The sequence below is a fragment of the Macaca nemestrina genome, chromosome 6, assembly GCF_043159975.1.
Source record: "Macaca nemestrina isolate mMacNem1 chromosome 6, mMacNem.hap1, whole genome shotgun sequence".
NCBI classification, from domain to species: Eukaryota; Metazoa; Chordata; class Mammalia; order Primates; family Cercopithecidae; genus Macaca; species Macaca nemestrina.
In genome coordinates, this window is record NC_092130.1 from 176,905,763 (window position 1) to 176,920,981 (window position 15,219).

General features: G+C 36.2%; 1 long non-coding RNA gene across 1 annotated transcript; it reads left to right on the forward strand.

Moving 5' to 3' along the window:
• Window positions 1-2,698: 2,698 nt before the first annotated feature.
• On the forward strand, window positions 2,699-14,132 carry LOC139363652 (uncharacterized). The gene is made up of 3 exons (XR_011624371.1): window positions 2,699-2,796; window positions 7,956-8,974; window positions 13,234-14,132. It is a non-coding gene; the product is annotated as an uncharacterized lncRNA (long non-coding RNA).
• The last annotated feature ends 1,087 nt before the right edge of the window (window positions 14,133-15,219 follow it).

The window sequence follows — 15,219 nt, forward strand, 5'->3', positions numbered from 1 at the left end:
GGTGGTGTATACTTTCTATATATAAACATAGATTTATATATAAATGTATAGTATTTATAAAGTATATTATATATACTAATATATAAATGTATATCTTTATAATTTATAATCTAATTTTTAAAAGTATAATTTAATTAATTATATAGTGTATATAAAAATATATATTTATATTTCATAAATTATTTTATATATTACATATATAAAAGTATGTTTCTATGTTATAAATTAAATTTTTTCATTCTTCTTATTAATTTTGAATAAATTAGGAGTAGCTGATGCCAGAAATTGGCCTCTGTCACCTCCAGCAAATGGATGGAGAGAGAATTGCAGGTGTCGGAGAAAGAAAGATGAAGTAACGGCATTGGCAGTAACTGGCATTGCGTGAGGAGGCAGGGGTCCTTCTCCACAATAGGGCGCCCCACACACACTCTGAGAGATACCCAGCTACAATTCCCCAGGGTTTATGGCCATCACAGTGCTGAAAAGGCAGTTGAGGGTCAAGGAGAGCCCTCCAACACTGTTTTCCTGGCCCCAGCCCGTATTCACCCACCTATTGCCCTGACAACAAGCTGCTCTGTCCCCTTTAGGTGGTAGCGGCCGCAGGTAGCATCCTTGTCAAACTAGACGCAAGGTTAGCCTTCCATCCACAGTGATGCAGCCTGAACCTCTGGAAACCAGTGGCTCTTGGAAATCAAGATCGTACCCTCAAGTGTCCTTTTGATGACAATCCACTTTTTCTCCACACAGTCTGACTCACTCATCTCCAGCGGCCACCTTGCCCCTCCTACCAGTCTTCACTTTGTCCTTTGAAATGGAAGTCATGGCCACAATGATCTGGTCAAACTCTACACCATGACCTCGCAGGACAGAACCTACACTTCTGCAGAGTAACACATAAGGCGCTGCACACGGTGCAGCTCTGTGAAGCACTGAGAGAGCCCTAAGCTCTTCTCCACCCAGGAGGAAGAGAAACACCTCCGAGACCTGGAGTTCCCTCTCCATCCATTTGCTGGAGGTGACAGAGGCCAGCGTGCATTTCTGGCATCCGCTACTCCCAATCCACTGGTGTTCTAGAAATCATGGAGAAGACTCTTGGAGGCATTTATCTCACGGCAAACAGGAGAAAAATCCTGTTATGTTACACAGCATAACTTACAGCTCAAATATTTGGATGTAAACAAATACATTTTGTAAAGGTGCGTTAGGTCAGGGATTTCTAATTTTCACCTCTGGCACCTGGATTTTCCTGCACTTCTGTGTTGTATCAACTTTAGTTGAAATCCATGGTTATACTTGCATTTAGGAAGCAAAAGTGTATTTATCTCAAGTTGAAAAATGTGAGAAAATCTGTACTCATGTTAATTGAATTTTAAAAACAAAAATGAAATATGATCAAACTTATATTGTCTGTTGTTTTAAGAATAATTTAGATATTTTTGGAAGGTAATGGGAAATGTTCAGATTTTGTCGATGTTTTAAAAGCTTGAGTTTGTTTGCCTATGTACCAATTGTTTGTTTACAAAAACTTGAGAAATAAAACTAGGGTGCCATCAAAGTGCATTTTTCCCTTCTGTTCCTCTTAGAAATGTTGAAAATGCTTGCATTTTAAACTTAAGAATCAAGGTCAGTTCTATCTTTCACTCTACTTACCAAGGAAAAAGTCAGAGTTTAGTTTTATGAGAACTTTTGATGAGAGATTATAGGACTAAATCTCTTCAAGATTTCTAGGAGTGATTTACATGAGAATAGACTGAAATAACTGATATTACTGTCAATACATGTGATCCGCATAAGCCAGAAGAAGCACATGACTGAGTGTCACGTTGGAGGCAGAACGTTATCTTCCTGCAAGAATCACCTTGTCTGCATCTGGGACTTCCTCTTCCATGGGGGAGAGTTCCTGCTTCCACATTTGGCTGAAAGATTCGACCCATTTGTCAAGCTTCTCTTCAATGCCCCTTACTCTTGTTCATGGCCTTGGTCTCTTCCAGGAAGACCTCTGTCTTTACCTGCCTCTGTCGTCTGCGGCCATCACTACGGGTTACACTTTGCCACGGCCTGGGACTGTCTGGAGGGTCCACTGCACTGTGCCTCCGCCTATCCGCATCTCTGTCCTCCAGTCTCAAAGCGAATTCCCCAGAGGCTGTGCCGTCACATCCCCACCCTCATTCCTCAGTGAATTTACTCTTCTATCTACATTTTATATTGCAAAGAGCAATGCTTTAAATTCCTGTACCCCTTAACCTCACGACTCTCCAAACTTAGGTTTATTCAACCACCTCTGCTCCAAGGACAGGAGACTCAGGGGCTCACAGGGAAACCTCACAACACTGAAGTCCCTGACACCAGCTCCTCCCCTGAGCCCTGGAGTTGGACGCTGGACTGGGCCTCTCTTGTTGTTCTGCCAGAGTTCCAGGAAATGCAGGCCCCCGCATCCTTTCCAAGACAATATTGCCCACAGCTCTTTGCTCTACTAAGTTGGAAATCCTGTTGTCAGTGAAAGCTTTGGGTCCTTTCATGATTCTTACTATTTTTAATTATCCTGTTTGTTAAAACTGAAACACAGCAGGGCATTTTAATTATGCAAAAGTTCAGGTCCTCGGAGAAACAAATGCCAAGAGGAATAAACAGGAAAAGATTTTATTAGAACTCTCTGTATGAGGGAGAATCTGGGACAGAGTCAGAGAGAGCTGAGAGAGATGTCAGAACCAGGGAGTCTGAACACAGTAAAGGAGCGACGGTAGGAAAGCTGGCAAGAGAGACCTGTCTCGCCCTTCCTGCCAAGCTCAGCCGAGGGTAACGAGCCAGCCATAGACACACGGCCGCGGTGCCACCAGCACATGGACTTCAGAGCCCAGTGGCTGGCTCTGGGTCCACCATGGCCTCTACCCTGGGGGACCTGTGAGGAACACTGGTATGGCCTCCACGCCTTGGGACGTCTTTCTCTCTGTCTCCGCGCAGCTTTTTTCTGGAGCCCTTCTTAAAATCCTCCACTTGGAGTTTATTGGCATAGCTCATTCTTTCTTCCTCTCCGCATTTTCTGCTTCCTTCACACTCTGCTTGTCAGTTTTAGACACGCAAGGAGTTTGAATTCCGCACATCCACCAGCTCTCCAGATCTCGTTAATATGTGGGAGAGTCATTAACTTGTGAACAGCACGCTTTATCTGGTCATGTGATGGAGGCATCTTACTGCCAAACGTTCTTTAATAGTTTCCTTAGAATTCCAAGTGACGAATTAAATAGAAACGATGACCATTTGAGGGTTTGTTTTTCAATTTATGTAATCTATTTATTTCCTTTTTTCCATTGTATTAGCTAAGACCCCCAGAAACAATGTTGGCTTAGACTTTTCTTGCTCTTGACACTAATTAGAATTTTACTAGTGTTTCTCTGTGAATTACAACGTTGTATACTGAATTCTAATGTGTTCAGTTTTTCCTGTGAACAAAATCTTACTTCCATGTCTCGTTTTCTTCTGCAAAGAAAATGCTGAAATTTGTCAACTGTCTTTTTTATCATTTAACAAGATCAGGGAAACTTGACCCACTGAAACTATTATGATAGTAAAATATTTTCCTGGAATTAGACTTGAAATGTTCATAGTGTGTTTATATTTAACTTATATATTATTTGCAATTTTCAAACCTATATTTATAAGAAACTGTTGACAGCAATTCAGATTCTTGTTAAACCAGCTTCAAGAAAATGAAACGAGTCTGAACTGATTGTTTTTGTAGCAGTTGAGAACAAGAGGGCTGTCTGTCCCGTGTGTGGTTTCTCCAACATCTCCAAAATTCCTCTGAGTCTGGTGATTCTCTAGGGAGATGAGCAATAGTCAGAAGAGGCAGATCTGAGATGATTTTCACAATATTGTCTGTGTTATTAGGTTGTTCAATTTTCCAGTAGAAACAACTTTATGACCATTTTTCTATGTTCCAAATAAAACCCTATTCAAATTTGTGTTTAATGTGCATTACATTACATATTAATTTGAAAATAACTGACATTTTTTAAATGTTATTTTTAAAATTGGAAAATGTAGCCCCACCCTGTGAGGCTCACATCTTTTATGTAACTCACTAGAGTGCACCTTCTCGTTTAGGTGGGTTTGCCCCTTCTGTGGTTAGGTCGATTTGTAAGTTTTACAAGGTTTTGTTGTTATAGTAGGGGGATTTTTTTTTTCCTTAATATTGAATATACTTATTTTGCAACCAGGTGTCTTAATCTTGTCAGTTGATCCCTTTGCATTTTTCAAAGAGAGACTCAAATGTTTGTAAACAATAATTTTACTTATGTAGACCATTTAAAACGTAACTTTTTTTTTCTGCAAGTACAGACTGAAACATTCAAATAATAATCCTAGGAGTGGAGATGCCTGAGGCATTTATCCTTAAGTATGCTAATGACTCAGTTTAAGAAAGATTTTCCCTATCATGTTTTTAAGCTATCATTTTTATTGTAATCCATTGAGATACTTATTTGTACTTTATATTAGAAGCAGAAGTTAAATGTGGAGACATTTAATCTCATGATATTGTGATGCGGGTAGTAGCTCTTATTTAACCTATTTATGTGTTAACAAGAATCAGTGGCTTTCCCAAGACTAAGCTTTTTTTTTTTTTAAATTTCTGCAGAATGCAATGCTTGCTTATGAGGATATTTAAAAATAGTCTATTGTTGAATTTGAGATAATAGTGTCCTATGTAATATTTTCATCTCCACTCTTAGCTATGATTGGCTGATTTTCTTTATTGGATTTACTTGGCTTTGCTAACTACCAAAACTTGAGAATGAACAGCATTTATTCCTTTGATTTTCTGTAGTTGTTTAGATAGAGTGAGAGCTTACCTTTCAAAGGGTTTGAAAGTCTAAATTAATTCACATTTCAATGACCTGGGTACAGTGTCTTATTTTGAAGTTAATTCTTCATTTAATTTTTAATTATTATGAGTCCATACTAGGTGTATATATTTACAGGGTGCATGTGATGTTTTCATACAGGGATATAATATGTAATGATCAAATTAGCATAATTAGAGTATCCATTGTCTCAAGCATTTGTCATTTCTTTGTGTTAGGAACTCTAGGTACTACATGCTTTTAAACAACCAGATCTCGTGAAGATTCACTCACTATCATGAGAATAGAAAGAGGGAAATCTGCCCCCATGATCCAATCACCTCCCATTAGGCTTCTCCTCCAACATCAAGGATGAAAATTCAACATGAGATTTAGGTAGTAATATGGTTTGGCTGTGTCCCCACCCAAATCTCATCTTGAATTCCCCCATGTTGTGGGAGGGACCCAGTGGGAGGTAATTGAATCATGGGAGCAAGTCTTTCCCATGCTGTTCTCATGATAGTGAATAAGTCTCATGACATCTGATTTTTTAAAATGAAGAGTTCACCTGCACAAGCTCTGTCCTTTTGGCTACTGCCATCCATGTAAGATGTGACTTGCTCCTCCTTGCCTTCCTCCATGATTTTGAGGCTTCAGCAGCCACATGGAAATGTAAGTCCAATTAAATCTCTATCTTTCATAAATTGCCCAGTCTCAGGTATGTCTTTATCAGCAGCATGAAAATGGACTAATGCAGCGAATTGGCACCAAGAGTGGGTGTTGCTGAAAAGATAACCAAAAATGTAGAAGCAACTTTAGAACTGGGTAACAGGCAGAGGCGGGAACAGTTTGGAGGGCTTAGAAAAAGAGAGGAAAATATGGGAAAGTTTGGAACTTCCTAGAGACTTATTGAATGGCTTTGACAAAACTGCTGATAGTGATATAAACAATAAGGTCTAGGATGAGTTGGTCTCAGATGGAGATTAGGAACTTGTTGGGAATTGAAGAAAAGATGACTCTTCTTATGCTATAGCAAAGAGACTGAGGCATTTCACCCCTGCCCTAGAGATCTGTGGAACTTGGAACTTGAGAGAGATGATTTAGCGTATCTGGCAGAAGAAATTTCTAAGCAGCAAAGCATTCAAGAGATGACTTGAGGGCTTTTAAGAGCATTCAGTTTATGAAGAAAGCAAAGCATAAAAGTTCAGAAAATTTGCAGCCTGACAGTGTGATAGAAAAGAAAAACCCATTTTCTGAGGAGAAATTCAAGCCAGCTGCAGAAATTTGCATAAGTAATGAGGAGCTGAATGTTAATCCCCAAGACAATGGGGAAAATGTCTCCAGGGCATGTCAGAAATCTTCATGGCAGTCCCTCCCATCTCAGGCCCAGAGGCTTCAGAGAAAAAAGTGGTTTTGTGATCTCGGCCCAGGGTTCCTGTACTATGTGCAGCCTAGAGACTTGGTGCCTTGTGTCCCAGCCACTCCAGCCATGGCTGAAAGGGGCCAATGTAGAGCTCTGGCTGTGGCTTCAGAGATTGCAAACCTCCAGCCTTGGCAGATTACATGTGGTGTTGAGTCTGCGAGTGCACCGAAGTCAAGAATTGAGGTTTGTGAACCTCCACCTAGATTTCAGAAGATGTATGGAAATGCCTAGATATCCAGGCAGAAGTTTGCTTCAGAAGTGGGACTCTTATGAAGAACTGCTGCTAGGGGAGTGCAGAAGGGAAATGTGGGGTCGGAGCCCCCACACAGAGTCCCTACTGGGGCACTGCCTAATAGAGTTGTGAGAAGAGGGCCACCATCCTCCAGACCCCAGAATGGTGGATCCACTGACAGCCTGCACAGTGTGCCTGGAAAAGCTGCAGACACTCAACACCAGGCCATGGAAGCAGCCGGGAGGGAGGGTGTACCCTGCAAAGTCACAGGGTTGAAGCTGCCCAAGACCATGAGAACCCATGACCTGGGTTTTAGCATCAGCATGACCTGGATGTGAGACATGGAGTCAAAGGAAATCATTTTCAAACTTTAAGATTTGGCTGCCCCACTGAATCTTGGACTTGAATGAGCCCTGTAGCCCTTTTGTTTTGGCCAATTTCTCCTATTTGAAATGGCTGTATTTACCCAATGCCTGTTCCCCCACAGCATCTAGGAAGTAACTTACCTGCTTTTGATATTACAGGTTCACAGGTGGAAAGGACTTGCCTTGTCTCGAATGAGACTTTGGACTGTGCATTTTTGAATTAAGGCTGAAATGAGTTTAAGACTTTGGGAGACTCTTGGGAAGGCATGATGGGTTTTGAAATGTGAGGATGTGAGATTTGGGAGGGACCAGGGGCAGAATGATATGATTTGGCTGTGTCCCCACCCAAATCCCATCATGAATTCCCACATGTGGGAGAGACCCGGTGGGAGGTAATTAAATAATCGGGGCAAGTGTTTTCCATGCTGTTCTCATGATAGTGAATAAGTCTCACGAGAGCTGATGGTTTTAAAAGGAGGAGTTCTCCTGCATAAGCTCTGTCTCTTTGCCTGCTGCAATCTGCTTAAGATGTGACTTGCTCCTTCTTGCCTTCTGCCATGATTGTGAGGCTTCCCCAGCCATTGAGAAAGTCCAATTAAACCTCTTGTTTTTGTAAATTGCCCAGTCTTGAGTATCTTTATTAGCAATGTGAAAACAGACTAATACAAGTGGGAACATAAATCCAAACCATATCAGGATCATTCCAATTTTATTCTTTTAGTTTGCTTAAACATACAATAAATTTTTGTTGATTATAGTTACTGTGTTGTTCTATTAGACACTAGATCTTATTCATTCTAATTGTATTTTTGCATCCCTTAACCATCCACACATTTTCTCCCCTTCTTGCCACCCTTCTTAGCCTCTGGTAACTATCATTTACTCTACTCCCTATGTCCAGGAGTTCAAATGCTTTAACTTTTAGCTTCTACATATGAGTGAGAATATGTGAAATTTGGTTTTCTGTGCCTAGCTATTTCAATTAGCATAATGTCCTCCACTTCCATCTGTGTTGTTGCAAATGACAGGATCTCATTCTTTTCGTGTCTGAATAATATTTAATTATGTATATCTCTCATCTTTTCTTTATTTAGTCTTTCATTGATGGACACTTGGGTTGATTCCAAATCTTGGCTATTCTGAAGACTGCTACAGTGAACATAGGAACATACATGTGTCTTCTGTGTACTGGTTTCCTTTTTGTTGGATGCCCACCTAGAAGGAGGATTGCTGGATCACATGGTAGTTTGGGTTTTAGTATTTTTTAGGAACCACCACACTATTTTTCGTAGTGACTGTGCTAATTTACATTCGTATCAACAGTTTACAATGGTTCCCCTGTCTCCACATCCTCACAGACATTCGTTATTGCCTGTCTTTTGGATAAAAGGCATTTTAGCTGGAGTGAGGAAAAACAGACAAACAGACCAATGGAACAGAATAGAGAGCCCGGATATAAATCCACACAGCTACAGTAAACTTATTTTGGACAAAAGTGCCAAGAACAGACATTGGGGAAAGAACTATCTCTTCAAGAAAGGGGACATCCATATTCAGAATAATGAAACTAGACCCCTATTTCTTGCCATATACAAAAATGAAATCAAAATGAGGAAAGACTTAAATATGAGACCTGAAACTATTCAACTACTAAGAGCAAACATTGTGGGAACTCTTTAGGACATTGGAGAGGGTAAGGATTTCTTGAGTAACACCCTAGAAGCACAGGCAACTAAAACAAACTTGGACAAATGGGATCACATCAAGCTAAAAACCTTCTGCATGGCAAAGAAAACAATCAACGAAGTGAGGAGACAACCCAGAGAATGGGAGAAGATGTCTACAGTCTACCCATCTGACCAGGGGTTAATAATCAGAATACATAAGGAGCTCAAACTACTCAAAAAAAAAAAAAAATCAAATAATCCATTTAATCAATTGGCAAAATACCTGAATAGACATTTCTCAAAAGAAGACACACAAATGGTCAACAGTTATATGAAAAAAAAATGCTTGCATCACTAATCATCAGCAAAGTACAAATCAAAACTTCAACATGATATCATCTCATCCCTGTTAAAATGGCTTCTATACAAAAGACAGGCAAATGAAGGTAATTCTTTGATGACATTTTTTCGAAGTTTTAAATTTGAATTATTTTTCAAAAATTTTAACAATTTTACATCGTAGATGGGTAATACAAGCTGTATAATTTTATTTTTATTTATTAGTTTTTAAATAGATTTACAGGGTACAGGTACAAATTTGTTCCATGCATATACTGCAGTGTGTAGTGGTGAAGTATGGGCTGTTATTATAGCCATCACCACAACAGGCTGTGAAGTTTTTAACAGTTTTATTAAGGTGTCATTAACATGAATAAACTACACATACTTAAAGTATAAAATTTGATGAATTTTGTCGTTGTATACATCCGTGAAACTACCCCCCAGAATCAAAATAGTGAACACATCTAGCACCCTTATAATGTCTTCATGCCCTCTGTTATCCCTTTCTTCTGTCCCTCCCTACACACCGAGCTTACCTCAGAGAAACTTCTAACAGGCGTTAATCTATCAATATAATCAGTTTTATAAATGGAATTATATCATATGCATTCTTTTTTATCTAGCTTCTACTGCTCTGCATAATTATAGTAAAATTCAATTATATTGTCGTTGCAGTCAATAGTTCATAGATTTGTGTTGCTGAGTAGTACTTTTATACATAAATAGACTACAGTGTTTACTTATTAACCTATTGATGACCATTTAACTTGTTTCCAGTTGTGGGCTATTACAAATAAAGCCGCTGAGAATATTCTGTGTAAGTAAGTCTTTGTATGAAAATATATTTCATTTTCCAATGGGTATATAATTCAAATAGTTCAAACATATGATAGGTATTATGCACTTATTAAGAAACTGCCAGACTGTATTCTAAATTAATTCTACTATTTTACATTCTTACCTGCAAGGCATGAGAGTCCCAGTTCTACCACATCCTCACGAATACTTGGTGTGCTCAAGTATTTTTTATTCTAGACACTCTAATGGGTGTGTAGTGGCATCTTATAATTTGCAGTTCCCCATTGAGCTGTTTCTTCATGTAGGCAGTCAACCTCAGTGCCTGCCTTTTCAACCCAGACTATACCACTCTGTTTCTTTAACCTTATTTGTATAAATGCATCCTGTCAGTTGTTATATTTCTCTCAGCAGTTCTCAGTTGGAGGAGCACAAACATAGCAAAGGTAGAAATGTGGGCTTATCTAGAGCATGTCACTTGACAGGGAAAGAAGCAGCAAGCGAGAGGGTTTCAATATTAAGGGTTATAATTTGGGAGGTGCATTTTCTTTTTTATATATATAATATATAAAAATATGTATATAAATATGTATATTTTTATATATAATATATAATATATAAATATGTATATTTTAATATATAATATATAATATATAATATGTATATTTTTATATATAATATATAATATATAAATATGTATACTATATATTATATATACATATTTATATATTGTATTATATTATGTATATAAATATGTATATTTTTATATATTATATACAATATATAAATATGTATATAAATATGTATATTTTTATATATTATATATAATATGTAAATATGTATTATATAATATATGCATATATAATTATGCATATATGTATACATTATTATACATTATACATACATATATACATATATTATATATTATACATATATGTATATACAATACATATACAATTATATATACAATTATACATATATATGTATAATACATATATGTATAATATATAAATATAATAAATATACATATAGTATACATATATAATAAACATGTAAAATATATACATATATAATAAATATGTATAATATATATGTATAATATAATAAATATGTATTATATATGTATAATAAAATACATATATACATATGTATATATGTATATTTAAATGTATATATGTATATATGAATACATATACAATTATATACATATACAATTATATATATAGTATACATATATATAATTGTATGTCTTGTAATACATAATAATAGTATATAACATAATATAAATAAGAGACATTACAACTGATACCACAGTAATATATAGAGAGGACCATAAGAGACCTATAAAAAATTATCTGCCAATAAAGTGGATAACCTAAAAGAAATGTACTAAAATATAAAACCAAGCAAGACTGAATTAATAAAAAAAAAAAATAGAAAATCGTAACAACAGCAACAACAATAACAAAGTTAAGGAAACAGAAGCAGTAATTTAAAACCTCCCAACAACAGCAAAAAACCCAAGACAGGGAGGTTTCAAGGGTGAATTCTACCAAGCATCCAGACCAGAAGTAGCTCCAATCCTTTAAAACTCTTCTCAAACATTGAAGAGGAGAGAATACTTTCAAATTACTTTAATGAAGAATTTGATGAGGCAAGTATTACCCTCATACCAAAGTCAGATTACACTATTAGAAAAGAAAATTAGAGACCAATCTCTTTGATAAGCATGGATGCAAAATTTCTCAACAAAATATGATCAGTAAATTTGACAGCACATTAAAAGGATCATGTACCATGATCAAGTCGGATTTATTACTATAGTGCAAGGATGATTAAATGTAGGTGAATTAATAAGCATGATGCATCACATTAACAGAATGTAGAATAAAAATTGTATGATTATCTCAAGAGATACATAAAAAATGACAAAATTCAACTTATTTTTATAATAAATACCCCCAAGAAATTAGATCTAGATGGAATGTACTTCAACATAATAAAGGCCATAAATAAGAAATCCACAGAAAACCTCAGACTTAATGATAAAAAGCTGAAAGTCTTTCTTCAAGATTAGGAACCAGACAAGAATGTACACTGTCACCACTTCTACTTAAGATCATACTAGAATCCCTAGCAAGAGTAATTAGAGAAGAAAAAGAAAAAAAAACATTCAAATTAGAAAAGAAAGTCAAATTTTCTCTCTTGGAAAATGGCATAATCCTATGTAAAGAAATCATTAAAGCTACTAAATGAATAAAATAAACTTGCAGGATATAAAATCAGCACACAAAAATGTGTTGCATTTCTATACACTAAGAACGTACTCTAAAAATTAAGAAAACAATTCCATTCACAATAGCATAGAAAAGAATAAAACATTTACAAATAAATTTAACAAAGGGGATGAAAAATCTGTACACTGAAAACTATAAGATATAAATTAAAGAAACTGAAAAAGAGAGAAATAAATGGAAAGATATCCTTTGTTCATGGATTGAAAAAACTAATGTTGTTATAATGCACATATTAACCAAAACCATCTATAGTTCAGTGCAATCCCTATCAAAATTATAATGTACTAGGATGAATACCTGGGTGATGAAATAATCTGTACAACAAGCCCCCATGACACAAGTTTACCTATGTAGCAGACCTGCACATGTACCCATAAACTTAAAATAAAAGTTAAAATAAATAAATGTTTCAAAGAATTTTAATAGTTTCATAAAGAAGAAAAAACTTAACATTTAATATCTTTTCATAAAAAAGAAAAAAACTAAAATTAGTATGTAGCTACAGGAGACTCTTAATAATTAAAACAATCATAAAAATTTTTAGAGGCATCGCACTTCCTGATTTAAAACTATATGACAAAGCTGTAGTAATCAAACACTATAGTAATTGCATACCGATACAAACCGATGGAATAAAACCCAGATACAAACTCATGCATATATAGTCAACTAATCTTTGACAGGTGACCAAGAATACACCAGGGAGAAATAAAGTCTCTTTAATAAATGAGGTTGGGAAAACTGGATATCCACATGCAAAACACTGAAATTGGACCCTTGCCTTACACCATACACAAAAAATGTTGTTAGCTGGAAATAGATTAAAGACTTAAATGTAAGACCTGTCACCATAAAACTCTTACAAAAAAATATAAAGAAAAATCTACTTGAGTATCCATAGAGGATAATCCTATATTAAGATCTCTTCTTAACAGAATCAGATTTCCGTGTTTCCTATGTGTTTCCTTTAGAAATGATGTTTCTATTAAAACTTACCTTGTTTCACACTGACAACATGCAATTTAGAAAAAATAATGAAGAAATTATTTTTATTTCCAGATCATTTCCAGAGATCACTTTATCTCTGGAAGATTTGTCATTGGCTGACTTTCCTGTTTGATTATTGATGTGATGAGGCAGATGTCTACATGTGTTATTCCTTTTAAAATGTCATGTCAGAGATCTTCCTTACAGAACAAGTCCAGGTACACTCTGTAGACACATCCCTCCAGAAGGTGTACTTCATCTCTCTCTCTCTCTCCTGGGTGTAGGTAACACTTAGGGACTCCTGTGCAAACAGCAGTGCTTAGAGAGGAGAACTTTGTGACCTGTGGCAGAGAAGCCTGGAAGCCCCACCTGAGCCCAGTAGCCAAGGCTGCCCTGAACAGGATACCACATACCCTCCGTGCAACCTCTGAAAAATGTGATGGGAAGGGCCCTCACCCCGGTGATCTTCTTCTCCAAATCCCATAACTCTAGTTTCATGATAAGAAAACATCGGACAGACCCAAACTGGGGGACATACTACAAAATACTACACCAGTTACTCTTCAATAGTCTCAAGACCATGAAGAACAAAGGACGATTGTGACGCTATCATAAATTAGAGGATGCTAAGGAGACACAATGAACAAGGCACTGTATGATTCTGGATTGGATCCTGGAACAGGAAATAATACTAGTAGAAAAACTGCTAAAATTCAAATACAGACTGCAGGTTACTAATGGCTTCGAGTACAATTTGCTTAGTTTTGACAAATGTGACATCTTTATGTAATATGCTAACATTAGAGAAATCTGAGAAAAAAATATACAGCAGCTCTTTATGTTAAAAAATATATTTTATTGTGTATATTTAAGGTATACAACATGATGTTATAAGATATGTGACAATAAAATGGTTACTATAATGGAACAAATTAACATATCCACCACATCTAAAGTGGAATAAATTAACATATCCACCACATCTAAGGTAGTTATGCATTCTTCCCACTGTGGCAAGAGCAGCTACAATCTACTCACTTAACAAAAATCCTGAATATAGTACATTTATCAACTGTACTCCTCATGTTTTACTGTAGATCTTTGGACCTGTTCATCTTACATATTTGTTACTTTGTATTTTTTGACCTACATCTTTTTCTCCTCCAAATTCCCTAAGCTTAGACCTTGGTAACCATTGTTTTATTTTCTCTTTGTTACTTTTTTTCTAAATCTAAATGTATTCTATAAAAAAAAGATTTAAAAAATGTTATGTTGCATTGGGTGCCTTACTAATTAAAACAATGAGTAGACATCTATTTTTGTGGTTTAAGAATAAATCGCAAATCTCTTTCTAACTGCCCTTTCCAAGTTAAACCAGTTTCAGTTATGTATTAATTTAGCATGCTTAAATGCTTTTTTAAAAAAAATGTCATGTGCAACTAAAGACACAGACTGTAACAATTGTTGTTTGGTTTAGAGATTAACACAAAGAAAAACAGCAACACTATAATGCCTCCAGACACACCTTGTTGAAAATCAAGTCTAGTCTTCCCTTTTACTAAATTGAGTATGGAGGTCAAAAGGACTTTATCACCTGTCTGACAAAATGTTCAGGAGGCTTCCCAGTTCACTTTCTTATGCTGTTTCATGATCATCTTCCCAACACTGCAGAATTAAGCAGAGAACCAACAACGTGAAGAATCCTGACTGAGGCTAGCCACAAGTTTCATAAATCTGATAATTAATCCACTGAACACAGAACTCATTCACAATTTTTCTGTACTTTTGTTTTATCAACTCTTTGTCATGTAAGATTCTCATTGAAAAGGTCTAATACTTGTGGCTAGGGATCATCCATTTAGGCAGCCTTGCAGATGGTGTCCCTGACCAATGGAGACATTTGGGAAGCAGCCCATGTAAACCATGTACTCCAATCCAAATATCCCAGCCAGAGTTTGTGAAGAACTCAAGTCAAGTCTATTTCAGTGCATAAAGGGATTTTGCTAATTGAAGTCCATCTGGACTTCACATTGTATCACAATGTTGGAATCCGGTTTAATTACCCATTGATCTAAATTTAGGTTGATCATCACAGTATCACCACACTATGGGTTAGGGTTGAGGGTGCCACCTGTTTTTCCTAAATAAAACATATTAAAATATGTAATTGAATCCAGCCTGCACATTGTGAGGTATAGAGAGACAGCTAATACAAAGGCATGACTCGTAAACTGCCTGTGATCAAATAATTATATATAACATAATTATAT